This window comes from Antennarius striatus, chromosome 13 (genome assembly GCF_040054535.1).
Source record: "Antennarius striatus isolate MH-2024 chromosome 13, ASM4005453v1, whole genome shotgun sequence".
Taxonomy (NCBI): domain Eukaryota; kingdom Metazoa; phylum Chordata; class Actinopteri; order Lophiiformes; family Antennariidae; genus Antennarius; species Antennarius striatus.
The window spans coordinates 9533141-9560111 of NC_090788.1; the positions used below are offsets into that span (position 1 = coordinate 9533141).

Below are 26971 nucleotides of genomic sequence, written 5' to 3' on the forward strand. Positions count from 1 at the left end.
CCTAGTTCTCACTTCCTTGACAGAGGTATCAAAACTTGCAGCAAGCCCATACAAACTCATGAAAGAAAAGCCCACAGCAGGGAGGAAACACAAATAGATATGGCTGAATGGAAAAAGGAGGAGGGTGGTTTTGTTGCAGACATCGTCCTGGCTCATTTTGTAATCATGATGGAGCAAAAGTAACCTGCAGAAAAAGTTGATGATTAACAAAACCTGCCACCATCTCTTTCAGATGCCATTGGAAACTATTAACTAAAGAGTTTGATTAAGGCCTTTAAATCAATAAAAATCTGAGGCACAGATTCATTCATATAATTACATGACTGACAGAAGATGATTTGGTACCTTGTAATATTGGCAGAAGACGCTCAAATCACAACCTTGCTTGAGTTTAACTTAGTTATTGACTGAAAAGATATGTACCTCCAAATGTTACTTCCAATCTGTTTGTTTTTCATCACTCATTCTGTGTAATTATTGCCATCCCATAGGTTCAGTTCATTGGTTGTTCCTTCTTCCTCTGCAGCAGACATGTGTAACAGTCTGGCGATGTCTCTGTAATGTTCGACATTTTCCAAACCAAAGTGGTTTTCTCGTTGTTTATTAAAATGAGTCAGTAATGCGACTTCCAGAGAGTGATGTCCAAAATGGAAAAGAGTAATTTGTCAGAGGTGGAAGGTGTGACCACAGCCTGTAGAAGTTACAAGGATGCACTGTGTGTGACATCACCCACAGGTCTCTGAAGGGAGGGTTTTCACTGAAGCAAAGGGGAGGCAGCCCGTTGGAAGAGACTGAGGGGCTAAGATGTCTGTCAGTCAGTTCACTGTAAAACTTGAAGTAGCTTCCTCAATAGTTGTGAGCTGGTTGAGGATATTCAGCGTTTACTTTCACAAATGGGTAAAATCCATTTGAACAACTGTAAATCTGCATTATCTACCCTCTGTCTCACATAATATACTGTGACCCAATTCCAATTTGTAATCCAATTACTTGTTGCGATGGGACGTCATGTATTTCCCATGTTTTATTCTATTTGGCTTTTATTAATTTTCCTATTTTCCCTTTTCTAAGAAAGAAAAACTTGCCCTGACCCTGTGGGTGTACCCCGCCTCTCACCCATAGCCAGCCCAGATACGCTTCAGCTGACCTGTGATCCGCAATGCGGATAAGTAGCTGAAGACTAGATGGCTGCGGTCGCCTTGCCTTTAATAAAATGAATGGATGAAAAATTTTCAATCTCCATTCATATTTGCTTCAAACTGTCAGATTTTGAGAGATTTTATGGATAAAATCAACCGACAGACCAACCAATGCAGAAATGCTGAATTTTTAGATGGTTTCTGGTTTAAAATTTAATGATTCTATGCAGCAGTATTGGTGATGACAAAAACAATCATAAGACACCTTTGCAGGCCTTTTGTTCTTCCATCAATCATCACTAACCTGAATAGTGACAGACTTGAGCTAACTCGGTAACATTTTGAAAAAAATATCTGACAAAACAAACTAAGACAGACATTTCTTAAGTCCAGCCCATGGGCCAATCAGAGTCCGTGGTTGGGTTTTATATGGCATGCTTGTTTTGTCTAAAATCACGTTATATTTGTCCAGCCATATGGTGAACAAATTGAGCATACAGTTCTCAGCTCATGGAGGTAACGTCTAGGTCTTGTAGCAGATGTTTATCAACTGCCATAAACACTCAAAGAGGAAGAAGACTGAATGATGGACCAATCACAGCCCAAGCTGTGTGACGCTGGTATCCTTGCGTGGGAAGGGTTATCACTCGAGAGAGCTCTGCGGGAGTTCGCAGCTGAAACGTAGCTGTTCAAATGAAATTTGCTCGAAAATGGAAATTTGACAATCAAGGCTGCTGCTTGCAAAAAAGGTGGAAATAATACTAACTTTTCAATGAAAGCTGCAAGTAACTGTCTGACTGATTCGCCATGACCATTCATGACTAGTACCATTAATACACACTAATACGTATGACAAGCTAGCCAAGAGCAACCATGCTGAAAAATTAAAGCGACTCAAATACAGGCTGAATATGGAGATGTGATGTATCACACATTGTGAGGTGGCTCCACAGGAGAACCACAGTGCAGGGATTTTTTCTCAAAGGGAAAATTAGACAGTTTTTAGCTGGAAAAAGGACAACTGATGCAGAAGCTGTCAAACACTGAATGGATGGCAGACGTGGGTTTCTTTTGTTGACATAACAAAGCATCTAAATGCCCTAAATGTCAACCTTCAAGCAAAAAATACAGTAATGAGCCAAGTATTTGCACACATCATTGTCTTTGGGGTGAAGCTGCAAATTTTCCAGAGACACTCGTCACTAACGGAGTCCTGCACCTTGCATTTCCCGGCTCTGTGGAATGTCATGGTTGGCGGTGTAGGTGCACAAACCAGGCAGTTTACATCCATCAACATGTCCCTCACTGGTGAGTTCAGCGGCTGCTTTTAGGATTCTACTGCTATCGAAAAGGACATTTTGTTATTCTCCCCTCTCTTCATCGTAGATCCTGATGAGACTCCACCTCACCTGCAGCTGGAGCTGATGGAGCTTCAGTCTGACAGCTAATGATGCAGTTCTCTCTCGTGTCTTTTTACCAGCATCTGGATAAGGGCAAGCTTCCAAAAATGTGCACATTTGTGAAGAAAATGTTAAGCTTGTTTTGCTACACATATTTCTGTGAGTAGACTTACCCTGTTATGAACTTGAGCAGGAACCATTTAAGATCTAGACTGACTGACGCCCACCTATGTGACATTTTATGCATGTCTGCCAGCACTGTCCAACCAGACCTGTCATACATACTGCAAACCAGAGCACATCTTTACTCTTCACATGAGTGTCGGTGGTTTACATGCTGTTTTGTCATCAGAGAATAATGTCTGTTATCACACAGTTGTATTTTACAGACTTTCTTTCTTGTTAAAATTTCAGGTAACTTGTGTGTCCTGACATGTTCATTTACAAACTTCATTGTTTGTGTCATATTATTGAAATTTTTAAATAATTGAATAATTATGGGCAACTTTGATTGCTTTAAATAAGGTTGTCAGGGACTGTTGGCTCTCAGCCACATTCACATGATCAGATTTGGCTCTCCTTACTAAAGGGGTGGACACCCCTGCACTAAAGGAAGCATAATGAATCATAAACATGTGGCTCAAATGTTCACGGAAGAGATGAAATAAAGCAGCAGACTAAAACAGTGCTTTTCACAGTGTGAGGTTTGACTGGCGTTCATTCAATTGTGTCACGCAGTTACGTCCTCCTTTGCTGGTCAAGCATAATGGGATAATCACGCTCAACGGGAGAATTGGCACCGACGCAGTGAAATAACTATAAACTGCATGGCAGCCGTGCATTGACACAAACACTCCATGTATTTCCTTTGTTGATTTTCTTGAACAATGGTTAAGATTTATAGTTTGAGTATCTTGTCAGCTGACATCTATATGTTATTGCAGTGTCTCTATAAAGAGGGCATGAGTCTTATAGCCAAGCATACCATTAACTGGGGAATTAGAAACCCCGAGAAGCTGTTAATCACCACAGTCATTCACATTCCACATAGACTCTACTCTGCTCAGGACCTCTATGAGCTGGTGATGGGGCATGGTTGGGGTGGAGCGGGGGGGGGGGGGGCTGGGCCAATGCTATTGGACCCAATAGTCTTTAATTAGAGGGAGAGCTTGGCAGGGACTGATGAAGGAGAAAAGCTCTCAGGATGTGAGTCCAGGATGAGAGAGTTCACACACAAAACACTGGCTTTTCATCACTGCATGAGTCACTCAGTTTGTGTGTAAAGTGTGGTGTATGTGTGCATGTGTGTCAGGCAGAGAAAGTGAGAAAATGTGTGTGTGTGTGTGTGTGTGTGTGTGTGTGTGTGTGTGTGTGTGTGTGTGTGTGTGTGTGTGTGTGTGTGTGTGTGTGTGTGTGTGTGTGTGTGTGTGTGTGTGTGTGTGTGTGTGTGTGTGCCTGCCTGTATTTCTTACCTCACTGCTCAGGCATTCCAGTAGAAAAAGCAGTGAAAAGAGAAAGAGCGGCTCTCACAGTGTGGGTATTCATGGATCTGGCCCCCGTGGGTCGGTCCAGGCTCCACTGTTCACAGACAAAGACTCTCCAGCAGGACCTAGACACACTCACACAGAAAGGGGAACAGTAGAAGGAGAGGAAAATGGGAGTGGGAGAGACAAGGTAACAAGGGAAGAGAAAATAGAGAAGAGGTGGCAGGGGGGTAATGGGAGAGGTTCTATGTGAATGCAGAATCCAGGTGTGATGAGTAGCCATCAGAAGCTGAACCAATGCAGGTTCTGCTCTGCTTTGAGTCAGATTCTACATCCCTACATTAATTGTAAAGTAATGTGTCCACAATTTTAATACCCGTGTCTTCAAACAGAGATGCATGCAAGCCTGTCACCCATACTGTTATTTCACTTTAAAAGATCGGAAGACAAAGCGTAAAGGCCCTACTCGTGACCACCCTTATTCTTTTTTTCTCCTCTCTGCCGACATTGTCCATAAATCTATCTGACTCCTGGAGAAAGGCTCCTCCCTCTCATTTTTCATCAGCCAATCGCATCTCTCTCTTCCAGCACTCTCTCCCTCTTTCGCACTGAGCCAACAGCTTGAGCTCCAAGGATTCCATCAGAGTTTCTTTCTCTTGGCCGCCCTGTCACTGTTCCCCTTGCCTGGCCCCTTCCCTAGATCGGGTATCCTGGTTCACTGTGTCCTCAAACAACCCGTGTGCATGTGCAGGAAAGGGGCCCCAAAGTGGGGAGGCCCATCTCTAACCCTTAGCTTTTGGAGACACAGATTTGCACAGGAAAATTTTGACAGTGACTCTCCTATATTAGTCCAAGGTTTGATTAAGACTGCTGCTATCAGCATTAACGATATGTATGAAAAGACACAGACATACGAGGTGGTCTTGAAAAAAATATTTTTAATTGCAATGAAGACTTGGTTAAATAAATAAATAAATAAATACACACACACACACACACACACACACACACACACACACACACACAGACACACACACATATATATATATATATATATATATATACACACACACATACATACAGTATGTTTATGTATATATATATATATATATATATATATATATATATATATATATATATATATATATATATTAAACAAAATATGTAAAGAACATAAAAATCTTTGAAATAAAATTAATCGAAAGTCTTTTAAATATTGATTAAATATATTAAATTTATACACCCTATCCTAAAGCTGAGCACATCGTCTTTCTTTGACATGTGAAATACTGACAACTTTTGATGATTTTGGCAATATTGGAGCTAAAGTCTGATGATTAACACTGGACTTTGAGATGACATGTTCCACAAGTGATGAAGGTTATCTTATTCTTTGGTGTTTGAAAAACAGTCCCATCTCAACAAAATCGAACAAGCTCCTGTCAGTTTGATGCTTTGTATTTGCTGCTGGTACAGATTTTTTGGAACTGGAGGATTTGGATGAATGCGGTGTGTCAGAATATTTTCTATTTAGCGCTGCTTGAATGTGGTGGAGGAGAACAGAGTTCTCAAATCTTTCTCAAAATAGAAAGTATTTTATAACACTGCAAAACTCTCCTCACTTGTAATTGCCACTTAGGAAGTATTATTATAAGGGTTCGTGGACTCAAACTTTGCACACAAAGTGACAATTATGAGAGAAATGAAGGATTGCTTAATTTTGTACAAATAACTGATTAGTCTTGCTGTTAATATAGATGTACTTCTGTGGATGGATATTAAAGTTTACTGGACTGACAATGAATGAATGGAATTCTTTCATTCCAGTAAACCAGCTGGCTTCATGACGAATACCCACGAACAGGAGCTACATGTCAGATGGTGTCGGGTGAAGAGTACCATTAATGTACTGGCAGTCTACTGGTAAATTTCTGTAGTTACCTGTTTTCCATGTCTGTGGATTCAGCTGCCTGTTTGGTCTGTTGGCACAAAAAACCAGTGTTTAGACTTGCATTGAGGACAAGATCACTCACTCCTCCTATCTGACCAGAGGAGACAGTCTAGAAAGCTCTACACAAACAAATACCAAGGGAGCAAATCATCTGGAATAATCAGTTGTGTCTCACTGATCACCTTTAATCTAATACTAATTTACAGCTATGGTCAAAACAACATGTCTTAATTGAAGTGATAAGGTTGGTCAGTTACCTCTGCTGTGAACACAGTGTTTGCCTCCCATGGAAAATGATAGGCCCCTCCAGACATTCACAAATCAGCAGTCAGAACAGTCTGTGGAAGGACTTCTGTTATTTGTCTCATGATCATCCTGTTACCTACACACGCAGAGGTCAAAACACACACACACACACACACACACACACACGCACGCACGCACGCACGCACGCACACACACACACACACACACACACACACACACACACACACATCTCATCTCCATTTATCTGCACACCACCCAAGTCTAGTGACTACAGTCACTCTCCATTGTTTTTGCTAAATAAACTGTGTGTTCTGTCAGAGATGAACCATTGATAAAATTCGTGGCTATGTATTAAAAACTGTCTGACTTGAATGGTGACTGAATCACAAATCGTCCGTGTGTCGTTGCTGGACAGCTACGAGTGAATCTTTTGACTGTTGTAAAACGACCACGACCCACCTTACACTCTCAATGGGAACAGCAATGAACGACTGTCGAAAATCGAAGGCACAGTGGACACACTGTCATTTGGCTTTATGGTTCATGACTCTCGATCCTCTCAAAGCTCTGGTGACCCACAGGCCATGACCACAGCATCTATCAGCAGAAGGAGGAATACTTTACAAGTGTTTGAGAGGTGATATTAGTCACCAGACATTGATCCTGAGTTGTTTGGCTGCCGCCTACACAAAATCATCCAAACCACCTACTCTAGATGGTTAAGATTTAGCAACACCTTAAACAGATTTTATTTTAAACTATAACTGTGACAAAAAAGTTACAGCGAAACCTGATATATGTGTCCACCCAAAATCGCATAATGAGGGATGCCATTTGAAAGTGCTACTCGTAATTGTATGAGGAATGGGCTCTAAGAGTACTTAACAGTAAATACAGTAGATATTTCTACACTTCACCAAAATAATATATAATAAGAGTGGGTATTTCTGCTCTTAATCTGTGCAGCAGTTTACGGATTCAAGTGGAGTTTGATCCCGGGAACGTGAAGCTGCTTGCCTCTTTCCTTCCTGTGTGTTCTGAAATCTCATTTGCTGCAGACAGTCTGGGGTGCAGGGTTGGATGGTGTGGGGTGTGGGGGAGGTAAGCAGCGGACATGGCGACAGGCCAGAATCAATTGGCAGTGTAATGAGATGGCACGGTGCCAGGTAACCATGGAGCTACCCTCCTTGCCTGTCTGCTAGTACAGAGTTCAAAATTAAACTGAATGAATGAGAGAAAGAGCAGCGAGGGGAGACAAGGCAGGAAAATAAGGGTCTAAAATGGCTGGAGCAGAGGGTGACTGATGACGGACAGTGATATCGTTCTAAATTGGAAAATTGACTTTGTGTCACACAACAAAGTTAAACGGGATAAACTTAAACTCCGCCCAGGATTTTCACTACCATGCTCGGCATTTTCAGCATGTTGCTTCTATGCATTGTTACCCTTAAAGTAATAAAAAAGTCTTCACTAAGAAAGAAGCACATGTGATCTACAGTTTGGCTTTTTTTTCCATAATATTCATGCTGCTTTTGCAAATCTAATGGTATTATTTCACTTTAATTTGCCTTTAAAAATGCCAGATCTTCATGTCCACTGTCTTTCTCCTCTATCTCCACGGTCTTCCTCCTCTATTGGATGATATGATAATAATGAGTGTTTGGCTGCACTCAAATTGATTAGTTCAAGCCAGTGGATTCTGCAGATGAATAGAAATTAAGTAACTGATAGACTTATTAGATCTTTCCTCCCTCCTCCTGCCTTACCCCTGGTATTTTATTATGCTCACTCATTTTTCAACTACTCCTGCAAATGCATCTTCAGAACCAAAGCGCCTCCCATTAAGTTTTTTTTTAAAACTTTGTATGTTGAATGCAATGATGATATGCTTTTTACCTATTAATTTTTCTTGTAAATATTTAATTTAGATTTGAAATATTAAGTTACTAGTTTAGTACATTATATCATTGGTTTTCAAGAATTTAAATTTTTCAAGAGGAAAGAAATTTTTTATTTAGATGGCCTTTGTGAGAAGACGCTTGTACGATTTGTTTTTCTTTTACAAAGGATTATCTTGGCGAGAACTTGTTAAATGTTAATGCATGAATGCTCAGAATAAAGCTCAGTCTACAACTACAAGGTGCTCACTGGGCACAAGCATCTTCCAAAGCAGCCCAGTTACCCCATCAAGTCTCTGCATCAAAAAGCAAGAGTCCCATTATGCACCGACCTTCATAATGACCTTGAAAACCTACCTCTATAATTTAGAACCGCTATTATCTTTTTAAGCTTGTCAGTTGTCAAAAAAAAGAAACATTTTAGAACAGTGCTGCAAAATTTGGTTTAAGGCTCATCTTTTCACCCAATTCCATGGTAATCTGTGGAGTATTTTTTGTGTCATTATGAAAAAAAAAAGTCCACAAAGCCTCATATTGCAATTCCAAAGAATGGGAAACAACAATTCTGGATCCACCCCTTTGGCCATATCCAAGTGTTAGTGTCTTCTTCCCTGTCCTGTGCCCAACCTTCCCCCTGAGTGTCAAGAATTTTTGTGTATTGGAGCGCTGCTTATCCTGATATACCTTTGCTTTGACAAGCATTGTACCATACGTTTTCAATGTAGTGATAGTTGGTGGAAGAAGGTTGAATATAACCAAATATATTTCAGTAAAGTACAAATTTGTACTATAAATTTGTACATATTTTTGTTTATCTTGACATGATTATTTAAGTCAATAATGTAGATTAATTTGACTTCAGCAGTTGAAAAGAAGATACACATAGGTGCAGCTGTAATATTACTACAAAAATATAAGATGACAAAACTATTCTATTTTATCTTATTTACATATGGCTTAGTTAAATAATATCTGCAATGCAGGACTAAGGATTGTTAACACAGCATAGTATTCCTACTTTTACGTATATAAAGAATCTAAAAACTCCTTCTAGAATGTCTGTGCAGTACAAAAAAAACTTAAAATGCATCTTCATCGCCAAGGCTCATGGCCTTTGAAAAATGTTCAAGCACTTGCTGTTGAAATGACCCAGACTTTGAGAGTTTTGAGTGCAGAGAGAGAGAGAGAGAGAGAGAGAGAGAGAGAGAGAGAGAGAGAGAGAGAGAGAGAGAGAGAGAGAGAGAGAGAGAGAGAGAGAGAGAGAGAGAGAGAGAGAGAGAGAGAGAGAGAGAGAGAGAGAGTGTGTGTGTGTGTGTGTGTGTGTGTGTGTGTGTGTGTGTGTGTGTGTGTGTGTGTGTGTGTGTGTGTGTGTGTGTGTGTGTGTGTGTGTGAGAGAGAGAGAGACGGTGGGCCAAGATGTCTGAGGAGTGGATTAATGGGGAGAACTGGAGAGAAGGTGCCGCAGTTGTGCGTGAGCAGAATATTTGATAGGGGAGTGAGAGGAGGGAACAGTGCGGGACAAGCAACTGCAAGTGATGGGTGAGATGTGTGTGGGGGGGCATGAAATGTACTGAAACATCAAGAAGAAAAGATGTATGAGTGTGAATGAAAATGTGCAGTAATATACTACCGCTGTCTTTATTCTCCCACTGGTGCTTTTCCCTGCCCTCCTTCCTGATAACACTCAACTGTGCTGACTTTGTGCAGTTATTCTGATGCACCGGACTGAATGAGACTGTCATAGACAGTGTGAATACATGCCTCAAAAAGTTTGATGTGAATAACTACACACACAGGTAGGAAACAAAATGAGAGAGGTTAACCGAAGTTAATCATGTGTGCTATGCCTAATCTGTAAGGGTTTTTGGTTACACACACAAAATATTTTGTCACTTTCATGATTTCTTTAGTTCCCTGTGTGACAAACAATGAGTACAATTCTAACTATTGTGAATTTACTTTATCATCCAAATGCTTCCTTTGTTCCTCTAAAAAAGTATCTGCAAGACAGATGGCTACATCTAACGTCCTTGTATCTCTATTTGATTGCAGCGAGCAGTGACGTTTTGCTAGACAAAAAGCTGCAAAGTAATACATCAATTATCATGAACAGGTAATTTGGAGTCGTTGTAATTGTAGTTTATCAGCTTATTATTAAGGAGATATTTGAATAAGAGAAAAATTCACAGTGAGTCTGTCCTTCAACGTCCTCAATTTCAAAGTAAAGTACTGTATGTGAAGTGCAGGTATGAGTTGCCCACCTGTGGAACATTATAGGCAACAATTGCCCAGAAGCCTCATTACCACTGACCAGCCAGAATGCTGGTATGCATATAGATTAACTCAAAGAAGCATAGACACAGTTCTGACTCAGCTGACAACAGTCCAATCAGCAAATGCACAATTTCCCAAGAATTCATTGAGGTTACTTATGGAGAACATAAATTATTGATGCTTGTTTGAGTCTTTCTGGCAGAGTTTAAATACATTATGTCAATATAAGACAAATGTACACTACATTAATTCATGGAAAACTGTTATCATTCATGATAGTACTCCATGAATTAATGTATACATGCAAATAATGATGTCCACGAGAATAATATGATGATTTCAGACATAGTAGTATATCTCAAGTTCAAGTATGCAATTAAATCTAAAAATACACATGTAGAGTGTCTGGTAGCATATGATCCTGACTGCTGGATAATAAATAAATCATGTTTAAATTATATCCTATGTTGAAAATTTTGTATTGTGTCACTTTAGGTTATTAAATTTGATTTGCACTTAAAATGCTGTAGGATGATGTTAGTGAACAGCTGGAATCTGTTATGCATCTGTCTAACAGACCCGATAGACTGTTGTTAGGACTGGTGTGACACCATGACTGCCCCTCGTACAGCATCATGATATAAAATCACAAATCAAGAACTAAAATAATATTGATCAGTATTACTTACACTTGAGGTAATTTGGCCTCAAGTGGTATTATGTCTGGTATTTTGTCATTGAAAAAATATGTGATTGTTTTCCACTGTTGGCCCACTTGCTCTTCCCTACTTTCCCAGGCTCTGAGAGTGACTTTAAGCGGTTACCTTATTAGAGGTTTGGGGTTATGCCCATGTCACTCACTCTTTTCTTCAGCCTTCTTTTTTAGGGCCAACCCTGTGACAGAGTTCTTGGCAATATCCTGAAAGTCAAATCTGTTTATTTAAATTCAAGTGGTGACCATGGAGCAGACAGAAGCCCATTGGCATGCTGTAGTAAAACTAGTATTCAGGACACTTAAAATGGTTAAGTCTACATTCATTTGTTTTCCATGTTTTATCATTGTGCTTGCATTTAGATAAAATATGTGGTTTTGACAAAATGTAGCTCGTACTTTGACTTCTAATGCAAGACAGAAAATGTATTGGTTGTATTGAAAAATGACCTGATGGCCTCCTTTAGTGTCCATGAAAACTGATTTCTGCCTTAATGCCACTCTAGTAGTGTACCTACATTTTGGTATGATCTTTAGTGTAGAACATCTACAATTGGAATAGTCCCAAAGATGGTGAAGGTGATTTCACAAGTGGACTCATTAAGGAGAATAGAGGTTTTGTTTTTTGTTTTTTTTAAATCAAATTTCTGTTATGAAAAGAGTGGACACCCAAATATTGTAGTTTGAAATTTTATAGTACGAATAAAAGAGAAACCCAGTGGATGTAAAAGAAGAGACCTTTGGCTTTTTTTATCATGGAAAAACCTGGGATCCACAAAAAAAATTAAAACGCTTTTCGTGATTTTTGTGTTTAGAAAAACAAATCGTTGCCCATTTGACAGTTCCACAGTATCTTGAGGTTTTTTTGGTTGTTGTTGAAATGATCAGTTTTCACTTGAGGGCTTCATGGTCCATGAAATCTATCTAGCAATGGCACATATTATGAGGTCTGCTTTGAGTCCATCTCAGTTCAACCTCTGAATTCCAAAAACTCTGAATTTTCATTTACATTCAGTCTCTTGCATTATTGCAACTGCACAGCTTTTCACAGACAGGAACACATTGAACTAAGATGACCAGTGGATAGAGCTCTGAGGTACTCCACTACACCGATGAGGAAGTAGCTCATGTTTATTAATGTATAATGTTCTAGTAATTGCCTGTACAATTGTAAGGTGTTGAAACATGTCCGCTGTTGGAATAAAGTAGGTGATAATTATTTTATATGGATCAGTGTTTGTATTCAATAACATCTTAGCTCAAATCTCTGTTTTGAATAAATTCAACTGCACATGCAGGAAAAGCTTGAACATGTTTCAACTCTTATTCAAATGGATTCTTTAGTTCTGACAACTAAATTCCCCAGAACTAAAGCCTCTTGGATAAGAAACAAAACATCTTCAATCTTTTCCTACAAGTCCAGTTGAATTTACTCAACACAGAAATCTGCAATGATCTGGACGACTGGGAAATTCCACAGACTTATCTGCCTAGTTTTGATGGGGTCTTAATGGCATATAGGAATTGGCTCGGCATATTTGTGATTATTACTATATTAATTGTGAGGACAGGGTTCTTACCATACATGTTCTTACCATAAAAGTAGTCTTTATAACATTGGATCATTTTGGGCTATAGTTGACAAGGTTAAATCGTGCTTCTGCTGTGTCACCTTTACTGTTTTTGTTTTTGTTTTTTATTTTGTTTGTATTTTTGCTTTTTTGTTTTGCCTTATTATTTTGAGAGCTGATTCCTTCTGTGGACTGTGAGAGGCTTCCAGAACTCTCAACTCTTGTGTTTGCAGGACCATGTGTTTAAATGTCTGTTTTACTGTGCTACGCTAAACCACCAACACAGTCGATGTCAGAAGAGTCACTATAATTAGTCTTCATGATGCGTGCTACATTTTTTTTTCTCTGCGAATGTGCGAGCAGGCTGCAGTTTCCTCTGCTCAGAGCGAGTTTGTTATGCTTAATTTTGCGTTTTTTTTCTATGTTTCTGTGTATATTATTCTAAAATAAATTTAGATAATGTATAGTAATATACTAGTGTACTCCAGGGAGGAGTTGATGTCCATGAGGGTCAAAGGAGACCCAGCAACACGCGATACAATGACTCTCTCAGGAGGAGCGGGGGGGAGGTGGCGAGGTCAGCACGCGGTTAAATGGATTTAATTTAATTTAATTTTATACTGTTTATATTTTAATTTTATTTTATACTGTTTATATTTTTATTGTAATTTTTTTAGTATATGTACTGTTAATGCTAGTGTAGTGTATGTCTTGTGGTATGTTCTGTTTTGTTTTTGTTTTTTCCTGGTGTTTGGCTGAGCAGTGGATATTTGCAATTTCCTCCAGGATATATATATATGTCTGTCTATCTATCTATCTATCTATCTATCTATCTATCTATCTATCTATCTATCTATCTATCTATCTATCTATCTATCTATCTATCTATCTATCTATCTATCTATCTATCTATCTATCTATCTATCTATCTATCTATCTATCTATCTATCTATCTATCTATCTATCTATCTCATCCCCGCCGACCTCTGACGGATATATCGCGAATGCCGAGCGGCTCGCGTTGAAAGGACTACACTAACGGCTACAGCCGCTAACCGGAGGCCAGTCAAGCCCTCCGTCCATCATGGGGAACGTGAACTATCTACCGAACAAGTTGGACAAACTGACGGCGCTGTGCAGGACTGAAAAGCGCTACCGGGAGACCAGCTTGTTTGTGTTCTCAGAGACGTGGCTAACTGGTGACGTGCCAGACGCTGACGTCGGACTTATCGGCTTCTCCTCCGTACAAGCGGACCGGGACACTGACACCGCCGGTAAGAAGAAAGGTGGATTAGTCATCTATGCCAATGATAGGTGGTGCCATCTGGGACATGTGACGGTAAAATCAACACTTTGTAACCGCGATCTGGAGCTAACAGCTGTTAGCATCAGACCCTACTACCTGGCGCGTGAATTTTCACACGTCATTGTCCTTGCCGTCTACATCCCTCCACGTGCAGACCCTGACACTGCACGAGAGACCATCTGTGGGACCACCTCTGCTCTACGGACCTGGCACCCGGACGCGCTCGTCATTATCACCGGTGACTTTAACCACGTCACTTTGGACTCATCTCTCCCCACAATGGTCCAGTGTGTAGACTGCCCCACACAGAAGAACAGAACCATCGATCTGTTCTACGCTAATGCTAAGGAGGCATACACCGCCACCCCCCTCCCTCCACTAGGTCAATCAGACCATAACCAAGTGTACCTACAGCCCACCTACATCCCGCTGGTGAAATGGCTGCCAGCAACAACACGGCAGGTCAGGAGGTGGTCCCCGGAAGCAGAGGCGATACTGAGGGACTGCTTCCAGACCACCAACTGGGATGTTATTGTGGGCTCACATGGGGAGGACATTGAGGGGGCAGCTCAGTGTTTTACAGATTACATGAAATTCTGTGGACACCGTGGCCCCTGTCAGGACAGTCAGGTGTTACCCCAACAACAAACCCTGGGTAACAAAAGGAAGTCAAGGCTGTCCTGAACAGGAAGAAAAGGGTGTTCAGGAGCAAGAACGAGGAGGAGATGAGGAAGGCCCAGCAGGAAGTGAGACCAAGGAGGTGTACAGGAGAAAGCTGGAGAAGCAGCTGGGGTTCAACCAGGTGCGGGATGTCTGGAATGGGATGAGAACCATCACTGGACACGGGAAAGGGCACAGCACTGTGGAGGGGAATAGAGAATGAGCGAATGAACTAAAGAGCTTTTTCAATCAGTTCAGCTCCCCCACCACTCCCGGCTCCTCGTCCCAGGCCTCTCTCGGCCCTGCAGACCACTCCACTGATGCTCCCTCCTTCTGTGCTTCCTCTCCTTCCACCCCTGCCACTTCTACCGAGCCCACTCCAAGAACTGCAAAGCTCAACGGCCCCACCTCAACCACTGGACTTCCAACCTCGCCACTTCCTCCTTCTCCCACCACGACCGAGACCATCATCACTGCAGACCTGGTGACGACAACGCTGAGGAGGCTCCGTCCCTATAAGGCGGCTGGACCGGATAAGGTCTCCCCAAGACTCCTCCGAGCCTGTGCTTCAGAACTGGGGGACCCCCTGAAGCGATTATTTAACCTCAGTCTGAGGCTGGGGAGGGTCCCGTCACTGTGGAAGACCTCCTGCATCGTCCCTGTACCCAAGAAAGGACGCCCTACTGAGCTCGACGACCACCAACCGGTCGCTTACCTCCCACGTAATGAAGACCCTAGAGCGACTGGTCCTGGAGCTCATGCGTCCACAGGTGCAGGGTGCTATGGACCCTCTCCAGTTCGCCTATCACGCCAAGGTTGGGGTTGACGACGCTGTCTTGTACCTCCTCCACCGTGTGCTCTCCTACCTGGATGCCGGGGGCTGTGTCGTCAGGGTGCTCTTCTTTGACTTTTCAAGCGTCTTCAACACCATCCAGCCCCGGCTCCTGCAGGACAAACTGACCTCCATGGCTGTGGACCCCTACCTTGTGAGCTGGATTACGGACTACCTAACGGACAGACCCCAGTATGTCCATATGGGGGACTGTTTGTATTCTATGTTGACCAGCAGGGGACCGTTCTCTCCCCCATTCTCTTCACCCTCTACAATTCAAGCACAACTCTGATACCTGCCACATACAGAAGTACTCCGATGACACTGTGATTGTGGCATGTATCCGGGAGGGTGATGAGGGGGCACACAGGGCATTGGTGGCTGACTTTGTGGAGTGGTGCCAACAGAACCAGCTCCAGCTCAACGTCTCCAAGACCAAGGAGATGGTGCTGGATTTCCGGCGGGCACCTCCCTCTCCACAGCCAGTGATCATCGAGGGCAGTGTGGTGGAGGTGGTAGAAAACTATAAGTACCTGGGACTGCAGCTAGACAGTAGACTGGACTGGTCACTCAACTCGGACTGTGTGTACAAGAAGGGGCAGAGCAGGATGTACTTCCTGAGAAGGCTGGCCTCCTTCAACATCTGTCCTAAGCTCCTTCTCATGTTCTATCAGTCCGTAGTCTCCCCTGTGCTGTCATATACCATTGTGTTTTGGGGTGGGGGGACCAGGAAAAGAGATATGGACCGTCTGACCAGACTCATTCGCAGAGCGGGCTCAGTGGTCGGGCTGAGCTTGGACTCTGTGGATACGCTTCTGGAGAGCAGGACCATGTCTAAAGTTAAGGCTATCATGAACAACACCAGCCACCCCCTGCACACCACCTTCTCCCAGCAGAGGAGCACCTTCAGCGGCAGACTGCTGTCACACAGCGCCTCCACAGAGAGGCTGAGGTCCTCCTTCGTGCCCCGTGCCATCAGGGGGTACAATGACTCTCTCAGGAGGAGCAGGGGGGAGGTGGCGAGGTCAGCACGCGGTTGAATGGATTTAATTTAATTTTATACTGTTTATATTTTAATTTTATACTGTTTATATTTTAATTTTATACTGTTTATATTTTAATTTAATTTTATACTGTTTACATTTTAATTTTGTACTGTATATATTTTAATTTTATACTGTTATATTTTTAATTTTATACTGTTTATATTTTTAATTTTATACTGTTTATATTTTTAATTTTATACTGTTTATATTTTAGTTATAGTTTAGTATATAAGTCATGTTAGTGCTGCATGTGTCTGTTAGTGTAGTGTATGTCTTGTGGTATGTCCTGTGATGTCATTGTTTCTTTTTCTCCTGGTGTTTATCCAGTATTTATTCGTTATGTAATGCCTGAGCAGTGGATATGTACAATTTCCTCCAGGATTAATAAAGTATCTATCTATCTATCTACATGGTGCATCAGCTTTGATGGTAGACTCCTTCTCAATGCACCATACTGTGTCCGCAATTGCTGACGATACTCAAACTTGGTGTGCTTTGGGAGAAAGACTTTTCACCGCAATAAACTAAAATTTCTTCTCGAAGCTTATTAAAAGAGAATGTACTGTTCAACATAATGAAAACACACACACACACACACACACACACACACACACACACACACACACACACACACACACACACACACACACACACACACACACACACACACTCTTATGACTGTACTTACATTGAAAAAAAAAACATGCCAACATGACACCAACTTAAAGAAATCTCATTGGGCTGTTTGTAATTCTCATTAAAACCATGTAATATTAGAATAAAAACTGTAGCTGGTTAATGATGAGATAACATTTGTTTGGCTTTATAGACTTTTCTCTTTGTACATACAAAAATACGTACTGATTAAGACTCATTAGTAAAGCACACAGAGCTAACAGCCTTAGTAACATGGACCATGCTGGAAAGCATCAGCATGTGGGCAACACACAATAAGTCAGACCAGCCTTACGTGTTTACAGTCGAAGCCTTCTCGTGCATGCTAGCTAAAGTGCAGTTGCTCCTGGACTGACATCACAACTGTACACCATTTGTCCGTTCTGAGAGACGGCTAATGGGACAAAGGACATGACTGAAGAGAGGGGAACGAGGGGAGAGATGCTCGCTGAATTGCCCAGCCCTCCCCTGAGCAAGACGGGGAGCACTACTCTTCCTCTCTGCTCATAGCTTCTTTTCCCCGGCCCTCAGCCATTTTGGAGAGAGGAAAAAGTGGCCGCTTTCACTCTTCCTCTCTCACTACGTGGCATAGCTTTGGAAAGGCTTCGGCTGCTGTGCTGTAGCAGCAGAGAAGAATTATTTTGCAGCTCGCACAGGGAGATAATGTTTGCAGAGAAAAAATTCTGATGCGAAACAGCCTTCTTCCATCTTGACGTTTTTTTTGGTGAATTTTTGTGTCCCCTGCATTCTGCTGTTAAGCCTCTCTCCTCTGCTGTGTATTTTCACTCATGCTGTATCCTTTGCTTTAACAACTTGCACTCCGGTTTTGTAGGCTAGTCCTTTCCCCTTTAAGTTATACCTTCTCTCATCTCTCAATTTGATTAATGGAACAGAATTTAAGACAAAGGGATAGGTCGAAATTTTGGCAGCTCAAGAAGAGACAGCGCTGCAGCCAAGGATCCTGCTGGGATCCAAAAAAGCCAAGCAGAATGAAGCACCAAAAAAATAAAAAAAGAAAACACCACCCTTTCCTTTGCTTGGTCACAAATTCCACTTTTTGTGAAGCCAGCCCTGTGCTTCGACTTCTCCTCATCTACCGCATTCAACCTTTTGCCATTTCTCTCTTGCCGTACCTTTTTTTTCAAGCCAATTTGAGGTTTTTGTACCCTGGAAAATGGGCACTGGACAACGGGTTAGGAGGGCGTAACAAGGAAACTACAAGGGGATGTCATCTTTTTATTCTTACTTTGCTTGATATTTCGCTTTGTGGTTATTCCTGTTTCGTAGATGCAGTTTTTGCAGTTTTCAGTGTAATAGTTGTGTTTTATTGGTGTACTTGGATTACCACATTTTAGAAATATGTGGGATTTTAGTAATTTGTCCACTTTTTTTTGTACTGTATCTTAGACTCTGTTCAAGTTGAGTTTTTGATGATTTCTATATCAATATATTTCTATATACTTTTTCAGGTTTCTTGCTTTATGTTGAAGCAGTGGCCTACACTCCCCTTGAAGCCTGACTACATCTGATCCCCAAGGATGTCTGACCATCACTGCCAGCGTGTCTCTCTTGGTATGTTGGCGATTTATAGTACTTTAAGTTTTTTCTGTTACGTTTCTTAACTGAAGTTTGTAATCCACATGAAATATTGTGCAGTAGATAATTTGTTCACAATGCATATTTTCTGATGGTATTCAAAACAAGTAGTAAGTGCTACTACTTACAAGTAGTAGGGTCAGCATTACAGATATTCAAAATTGATCAGATAATTTTATCTACCAGATTAGTTTTTAAATGAAAATGAGCATGTTATTATACTTTCTACAGAGATGTGATTTATCCCGATCTTGCAATATCACTTTTTAGTTTTAATAATCCGAGCGATATTGGTTTTATTATCTGTTGTGAGTGCAGTTGTTCCATTTGCGAATGCTAACAGTGTAGGTCTAATTTTGTCCACATATTAAACAACATACACTGCATTATCCTGTGTAATATTTCACAATTAAATGTTGACCTTGGGAGGATATGAGCTGTAGGTCACACAAACGTTACTCTCATCTCTCAGCCATGTGCTCTGGTGTTTTCACTGCACCATGACTTCAAGTCGCTCTTCTACAAGATACAAACTACAAACATGTTTTACAGCCATACAGAAAAGTTTGAATTAAAGATAAAATGCAAAAAAAAAAAAAAAAAAAGATTTGTTTTGGTATAGAATTTAAGATAAAGGGATAGTTCAGATTTTGATTAATGAAATTTAATATAGACATAATTTATATACTTACAGAGTCAGCATTTGAAAAATGCTTCTTATTGACTATTTTTGGTTTTCGTTGTGATACATTTTCTTGATTGCTTTTGGATTCTGATGTGCTGAATGTGTGAAATTAAGGTTCAGATAGTAGACTGACTTGCCATGTTCATGTTAATGTTTTCTGGCTTCCATCCTCTTTACTTGCTCCTAAGGGGTTAATGCCAGCTGCCACAAACCCGTAGATCCGAACTTGTGGTGACTGCCTGCACAAGCTCGTATCTATAGGTATGTGTCTTTCTGGCAAAAACAGCACCTGACATTTGCCCATGATAGCCGATAGCTGCATGTAATTATTCTTCATACCATCATACGTTATCACAAGTCTTTTTGATATATAAAATCACTTACAGCATCAAGATCTCCTTACCTGTGTCCTAAAGCCTGAGCAACACCAATCACACAGGTTACAATCAAACATACCCCACAAGTTCAATCTTTACTCAGTGACTCCACCCACGGAAGGAGTGTTGGACTAAATAGCATCACTAAATAGTGATTACTAAAATCACAAAATTTGTGTGTAATTTGATTACATTAGATTACTTTATTGTCTTTAAAAATTCCACATATTGTAGTAGGTATATCAGCAAATTTTCGCTGTCACGATGTGTCTTAAAATTCACTTGCTAAATTTTGTCGATCGCGTCCACCCCTGCAAAGCAGCTGTCCTGCAGTTTCCTCCAGTGTCCCGCAGGTTGAGGTAGTAGGTTGTATAGTTCAGAGTGACACCATAGGAGATAACTGTACAGCCTCCTAGCTTTCCCTGAGGAAACACCACTCACTTTGGAAATGAAGGATTATTTTGTCAGACACCATCTTTTGAGCAATATTCAACTGTACTCTAGATGTTTTAATGTATTATTATTATTATTATTATTATTATTATTATTATTATTATTATTATTGATGGTTGTGTAAAGACATTTTGTTCATGTAAGAGCACAGCATATATCAGCTGAAAATACCAATTTAGAATATTCCTTCAATTTTTTTTAATGTTTCACTTTTTTTTCAGGGTTTAGAAAGATATAAACGTACATGTTGAACAGACTCACATTAACAATAAATTTAAAAAAATCCCAAATAATGTCTTCCTGCCATTCTTGTGCAGACAATTTTTTGTTTAAATTACAGAGCAGAAGACAAGGGGAGAAAATATTCAAGAGTTGGACAAAATGCACCAACATGCTGCTGCTGCGAGATCTGCCAGCTGCTCTAATGAAAGAAATTCCTCTGAAGGGAAACCCCATACTGCCACAAGGGGAAAAACACGGTCTTTGGCGGCTATTTATGTATGAAGTTCAGGTTCACTTAACCCAAATGATATATTTTCTCTGTGTAGCAATGTGGTAAAAACAATGCTGTGACCAAAACCCAGCAACTTTCATTACTTCAAACCAAGATAACCACAGACCCCTGAAATCATCAAAGTCCCTGACAGCAGTATAAAAGTCACTAATTTATTGTTTTATTTGAAGTACAATTGTATTAATATATTGTGCTTCAGAACAAGCAAGACAAAAAGCTGCCCTTAGTCAACACAATTAAGTTGATTGAAACTATTTGTTGCGATATTGTCTCCTATCTGAGGAATGTGACACACAAAATAAAAGCACTTTCAAGGAATTGCTGCTTTGAAAAATCTTGAAAATAATTTTGATAAATTCGCATAAAAATATGTCAAAGCTTAATTATTCTGCTTCAATTTTATTTGCACATTGTCATAAAAATGCTTCTAGTCTTGATCCAGTTATTGATTTGAATAAGCAGAGACGTTATCTTTATAGTGCAGTTTACTGCTGCTATGTGCAGATGTGCGGAGCATGGAGTGGTCTTGATGATGAAAGAATGTTTCCACTTAAACTCTTCGCTCTCTGTCCCAAGGCCACTGGGTTCGATGGAGGTGGAGTAAGGAGCTCTGTGGGCCAGAATGAAATGGGGGCCCTTGGTACGGGGCAGCTTTTTTAGTTCGAGAAAGAATCAGTTACAGTAGTTGCAAGATGACACTACAATGCTTTTTTTTCTCATTGCATAATTACCCTGCTTAGTTATACTTTCCTGATTTTCATTTGTTTCTCCAACTTTGTGAGATATGTTGTTCTGGCAGTGCATAATGTGTTAAAGTATTAGCAGAGGATACGTAGAAGCTGAGCTCCCAGCACTCACACTCTTTCTCCCTTATGGATTACAAGTGTAGGTTTTGTTATTATTGAAATTTCCTTTAGCTGTTCTAATGTTAGTTCTATGTGTGTACAGCTGTGCTATCAGTGTTGCTGGAGAAGTGGAAATAAAGAAACGGACTTTGCAAAACTGAGATGAAATAGTATGTGCGGTCCCTTCAAATGCGCTGAGGGGCATGTGACGTGTTGAGACACCACAACATGTGATGTCTATGATTCAGACACATACATTCGCTTTACGACAGTGCTAGAATAGCACCAAAAAGCTTTTATTCTTAAATTAATTTATTTATAAATCAGGCTTGAAAAACAGAAAACACACTGTTAATGAAATCCATTAGCCCAGTAAAAGGAAAGAAGGTGATATTGTGGGAACCCGCAGGTCATTTTTTTGATGTCATTGATCTGTGCCTAGTGTGTGTTGTCCGTCAGAGAAACCCTGTTCGACTAATTCACCTATTCCTCCCTGTGTGTCCTGCTTTCTATTTTGTCTCCCGTTCGCTTTTCACAAGCCTGTCCTGCTGCTTTACAGCAGCTAAAGCTTAAAATAAATTAAACGACCACCCCAACAGTTACTTTTCTTTCACCGCTCCTTAAAAACTTTGTTTAATGTAATTTACTGTCATTTTCAGTAACATCAGCGCGAAGACAAACAAAATATAATAAAACATAATTAAACCACAGACCCCAACATATACAAAATAACAATAAATCTTAAAAAAAGTAACATTAAGAAGACATTCTTCATTCTGTCTTCTCTGAGATATAGCACATACTTGGATATTCTTTTGAATATAGTTAAAAAGGGGTTCCACAAAACGTCTCAATGGAGCTTCAGTACATTTTGCTCTCTAACTTGTTTGCAGTGCATCTTTGATCCATGAGTAAGACAGGTGAGTGGGACGCTTTTCACAAAATTAACTGTCTGGCACATCAAGAAGAAAAAGTGAGACAATCAGAGTCAGTCTTGCACTACGTGGGAATCTGGAGGGAGGGTTAACAAAGATGGCTCTGAGTGGGCTTGGGTCAACAGGGGGGTTGAAGATGAGAGAAAATTTGAAATTCCCAAGACTTCGCTGAGGGGAATGTGAGATGAGTTGCAGCAATTATATACGACTAATGCTTTGGAAGTGTGTAGACAGTTTGTCAAGTGGGTGGGATGCATGTATGTTTCTGCACAGATCATGAAGGTATGACCACACAGCCTACCATAATTTTTCTTCACAAAAATAAATTTTCAAAGCAGCCATAATATGAGGGAGTGACACCCTTGATTTTTGATTTTGCTTTTGAATGATAGAGACACTTATCCAGATGTTGTGAGAGAAAAAAACATCCATGTCTATGGAAACAAGCCAACGGAATCGTGAACGAAATCCTGTGTGAGAGAGACCACACACTAAATTGCAATTTATGTTTTATATCATTCTAGATCCTTTTCTGTGTTGCTGCAAATACATGTTTGGCACCTGATTTTTTGAAGATTTTTTTTTTTACAAGCACACATGTGTGTTATGATATATAATGTTGGAATTTTCATATCAAGTATGACATTAGGGAAAGGGAGGGAGGGAGAGAGAGAGAGAGAGAGAGAGAGCGAGAGAGAGAGAGAGAGAGAGAGAGAGAGAGAGAGAGAGAGAGAGAGAGAGAGAAAGAGAGAGAGAGAGAGAGAGATAGACTGACTGCTGGGAGAGGACAGTGCACTGCACTGTCAATTCATCACTTTGTCTCATCAGGAGTGGGCTGTTTCAGGGCGATGTGAAGGACTGAAGCAGAGGTTTATAGATCTACCTTCTGTCTGGCTTACATCGCTTTCTGGGTTTTTTAGTCTACAGACAATGAAAATTATCAGTCGTGAAAGAAATATAATCTACATAGCTGGAAATAGATAAAATTCGGGAAGCCCTGTTTGTTGTTAATTTATCAATGCACATATAAATTAGATGAAGTAATAGTTTAAATATTGGAAAGAATTGTCAGATTTACTGACAACCACTATCAATATTTTTTTCACCCATTTTAAATTTTAAATTAAGCCAAAAATAAATATACAGTATGTTGGCAACACTGATAAACTGCTCTCTTCCTCCTGATATATTGTAAATATTTGGTTCTTGTGATTTATACTGCCGTAAATGTGTCGTTGGTCAGTTATGAGTAACCACAACAATTTTCCAGGAATTTAATCATTTTCTGTTAGAAAAATAGATTTTTGTGATTTTTAAATTGTGATATTTGGTCAGCCTCTTTAAGTAGTCTCTTTTTGTCAATATTGATTGCTCACTCAGAAGCAGAAACCCCACGGAAGTCGGCAACAATTTTCAAATAGCATGCAGTTTAAGAGTGCGTCACATGAATTGCATACAGGTAAAGGGGTAATGTTGTGCAAAGCTTCAGATACAAAGTCATTTGCTTCAGGTCATTGAAAGATTTAATACCTGTTACTAAGAAAGGTTTGACAGTGTAGCACAAGTGAAAATTGGGGTTCAAGAGAAGACTAAACACCCAGTGTCCAGATCTTAATGGTTAACATGGTACAAACTATACTGAATATACACAATATACACTACACAATGAGTGCATGTGTTAACCTGCACTGCATGGAAGAGGAGGGACTGAACAGTCAATAGGAAATGACTCTTCATGTATCCTGAAATGTCATGAAGTTGGTTAATGACATAAAGAATGCATGATGAAGGCTCTCCAGGGTCAGAGATACAGTATATGCCCATTTATTATTCTCCAATGACAAATGTGTTAAGTTAGAATTTAAAGGTCAAAGGTTCAGCTGGCCCTTTAATGCGCTGATGTCTTATCTGGGGTGTACCCCACCTCTTGCCCGTAGCCAGTTTGGTTAGGTTCTAGCAGACCCATAACTTGTAAGGTAGATGAACAGTGAATCAGTCTTCTACAAGTCAATGGATGAATGGATGGTTCAACAGCTGTGGCAATGGGAATGAAAATATGTTGGGTGATGACTATTTCAGGAACATGAAAGCAGATTGGCCATTGTCTATGATTTGCCTTGACAGCCTTTTTAAAAACTCCATCGGGTAGAGATTGTAGGGAGGAATAATGAGTGACATGGAGACTTTGATAGCATTGTTTACTCCTTCAGAGATCATGAGTAAGAATGCTGCTTCTATTAATTTAGAAAGACAAAGCGTGTCTGAGTTCTGAATTGGCCAAAAGTTTGCTTAGGCCATCAGCATATTCATAGTCAACATGTCTGGATTTGACAAGCATTCCTTATGTGCTAGTGGTATGAAGGTTCTCAAATTCTTAAAAAGGTTCAGTTTTTAGTCACCCTTATTCTATAGGTTTATTGGTAAATATTCTATTTATCCCATTTGACATATGTGGTCGGATTTGAAAAGGAAGTTCAGTGTTTAGTCACCTTTGTTCATTAGGTTTATTGGTAAATATTCTATTTATCCCATTTGACATATCTGGTCGGATTTGAAAAGGAATTTGTAGCATATAAATCAATGAACATGACAGAATTTCAGACCTGTGTCCATGAGGAATGGGCTAAGAAGACTTAAATAATTTTTCTTCCCAATACATGTGATCAGTAAAGGAAGTAATTATATTGATTCTCTAATTGCAGAAAGCATGTGATTTGATGCAAATTTGTCCATTAGTTTGGCATATTTCTTCCAACAGGCAGTCGAAACCGTAGTAATGACATTACCTCCTTAGAGAAAGATATGATATCTGTTTGACAAACCTTCGATAAGTAGACTAAAATTCACTACATAAAATGTCAGTGGGGTGTGAGAGTGTCTAATGAGCCTCTTCCTCATTGGATGTTAGCCTCTATAAACATATGTGAATGGCTAAATACTTTCAGCGCAACCCGATCCAACCTGGTTCAACCCAGAATTGCCGTTGGTGTTTTTGATGAGGAACGTGAATGAATGAATCAATAAATATATAAACTTTATGAATCATAAACAAAGAAACAGACAAACAAATATTCACCTGTCAAACATGTTTATCAACGCGTCTTCAACGTGGAGCTGCTATACGTCAGAGTAGCCGGTTTTAACTCCGTCTATTTTGTGTGGACATGTAGACACGGGTCACACACACTCACGTCACAGCGGTTTTCGTCGCTGGGAGACACCCCTTGGATAGAAAAAGTTGCAAATACAGTGTCCACACGACAAAGCAGACCCAGCATTTTCAAATTCTTCACTTTGGCTAGCATTTTCAAAAAGTTGCGTATTCGTACTGGATATCTGCATTGTCGTGTGGACCGAAGGCATAAACGTAAAAAAAAGATCCAGTGGACGGTGGAAGTCTTGGACTGGGGACCGGAAGTCGCTGGTCCGAGACATGCGTGGGCTGAATCACTTGAAATGTGAGTGGGAAGTGCCAGGTCACCTCCCGAGGTTCCCTTGAGCAAGGCTCTGCCCCCGCTATAAGTTGCTCATTTTGGGCAGCACCTGGTCGGAGCTGCCCGCTACTCTACCTCCATCTGTATACAGTACACTGCATGCTTGCAGCCCTCTTTGTGTGAATTTGTGTCTGTTTCACGGGCTTGCACACACACATAAATGCAGTCTGGTGGTCATATCATCCAGCATCACAGAATGTGAGACCTGATTCCCACAAGCAATTAATAAATTTCATGGATTACAAAAGCAAAAACTGGCAGCTCAGGTGTCCAAGAGCCTCTCTTGACACTGGTAGCAACTTGGCAGACGGTACTCTATATTATTATCTGTAGGATCTCTTTGCTGACATGGAAATAGTGAAACCGGATGTTTGGGCTTTTCCTCCACCTTTTGTGCAAACTCAGTGTCTGGCAGATTGGTCTCTGACCTCAGATTGGAGTTTAGACTCACGAGTTTCTGTTGATATTTCTCCCTCTCTTCATGCCTTGCTTATCCATTGATGGTGGTTGTCAGCAGCAGTCTGTCTGTATGGTACTGGCTTCTATGTTTTTGTTCAAATGTGACTTTTTAGGAGCCATAAAGCCTTTCTGTTGCCAGTCTGTCACAGTGGCTAGAACGGTGTAGATCTGTCTTCATCAGTGGCATACGCCCAAAATGTGGTCTTAAATAATGGTTTTCCAGGCCACACTTGCTTAATTTAGTGGGTGGTATTTTAAGGTGAGGACTGCAGGGCGAAATTACCTGTATCAACATTAGGAAGTCAACTCATGTAGCTTGTGTAAAAATTCACCTTCATCTGTTTGGCCCAACAGCGCCCCCTCCACCCCTTTCTTTCTCTTTCCGTCTTGTTACGTCC

At 40.5% G+C, this 26971-nt stretch overlaps 1 protein-coding gene across 3 annotated transcripts in view; it reads left to right on the top strand.

Moving 5' to 3' along the window:
- LOC137605671 (uncharacterized) overlaps positions 1-26971 on the top strand; it is a 99218-nt gene that overhangs the window by 34791 nt on the left and 37456 nt on the right. Inside the window, exons 4-5 of one of the 3 annotated variants that reach the window (XR_011037764.1) lie at positions 18685-18787; positions 20644-21825. The gene's annotated coding sequence lies outside the window, so the exon portion shown is untranslated. Of the gene's footprint in view, positions 1-18684; positions 18788-20643; positions 21826-26971 lie in introns of those variants that run through there. The other 2 variants (XR_011037765.1, XM_068330343.1) reach the window with 2 other exon arrangements.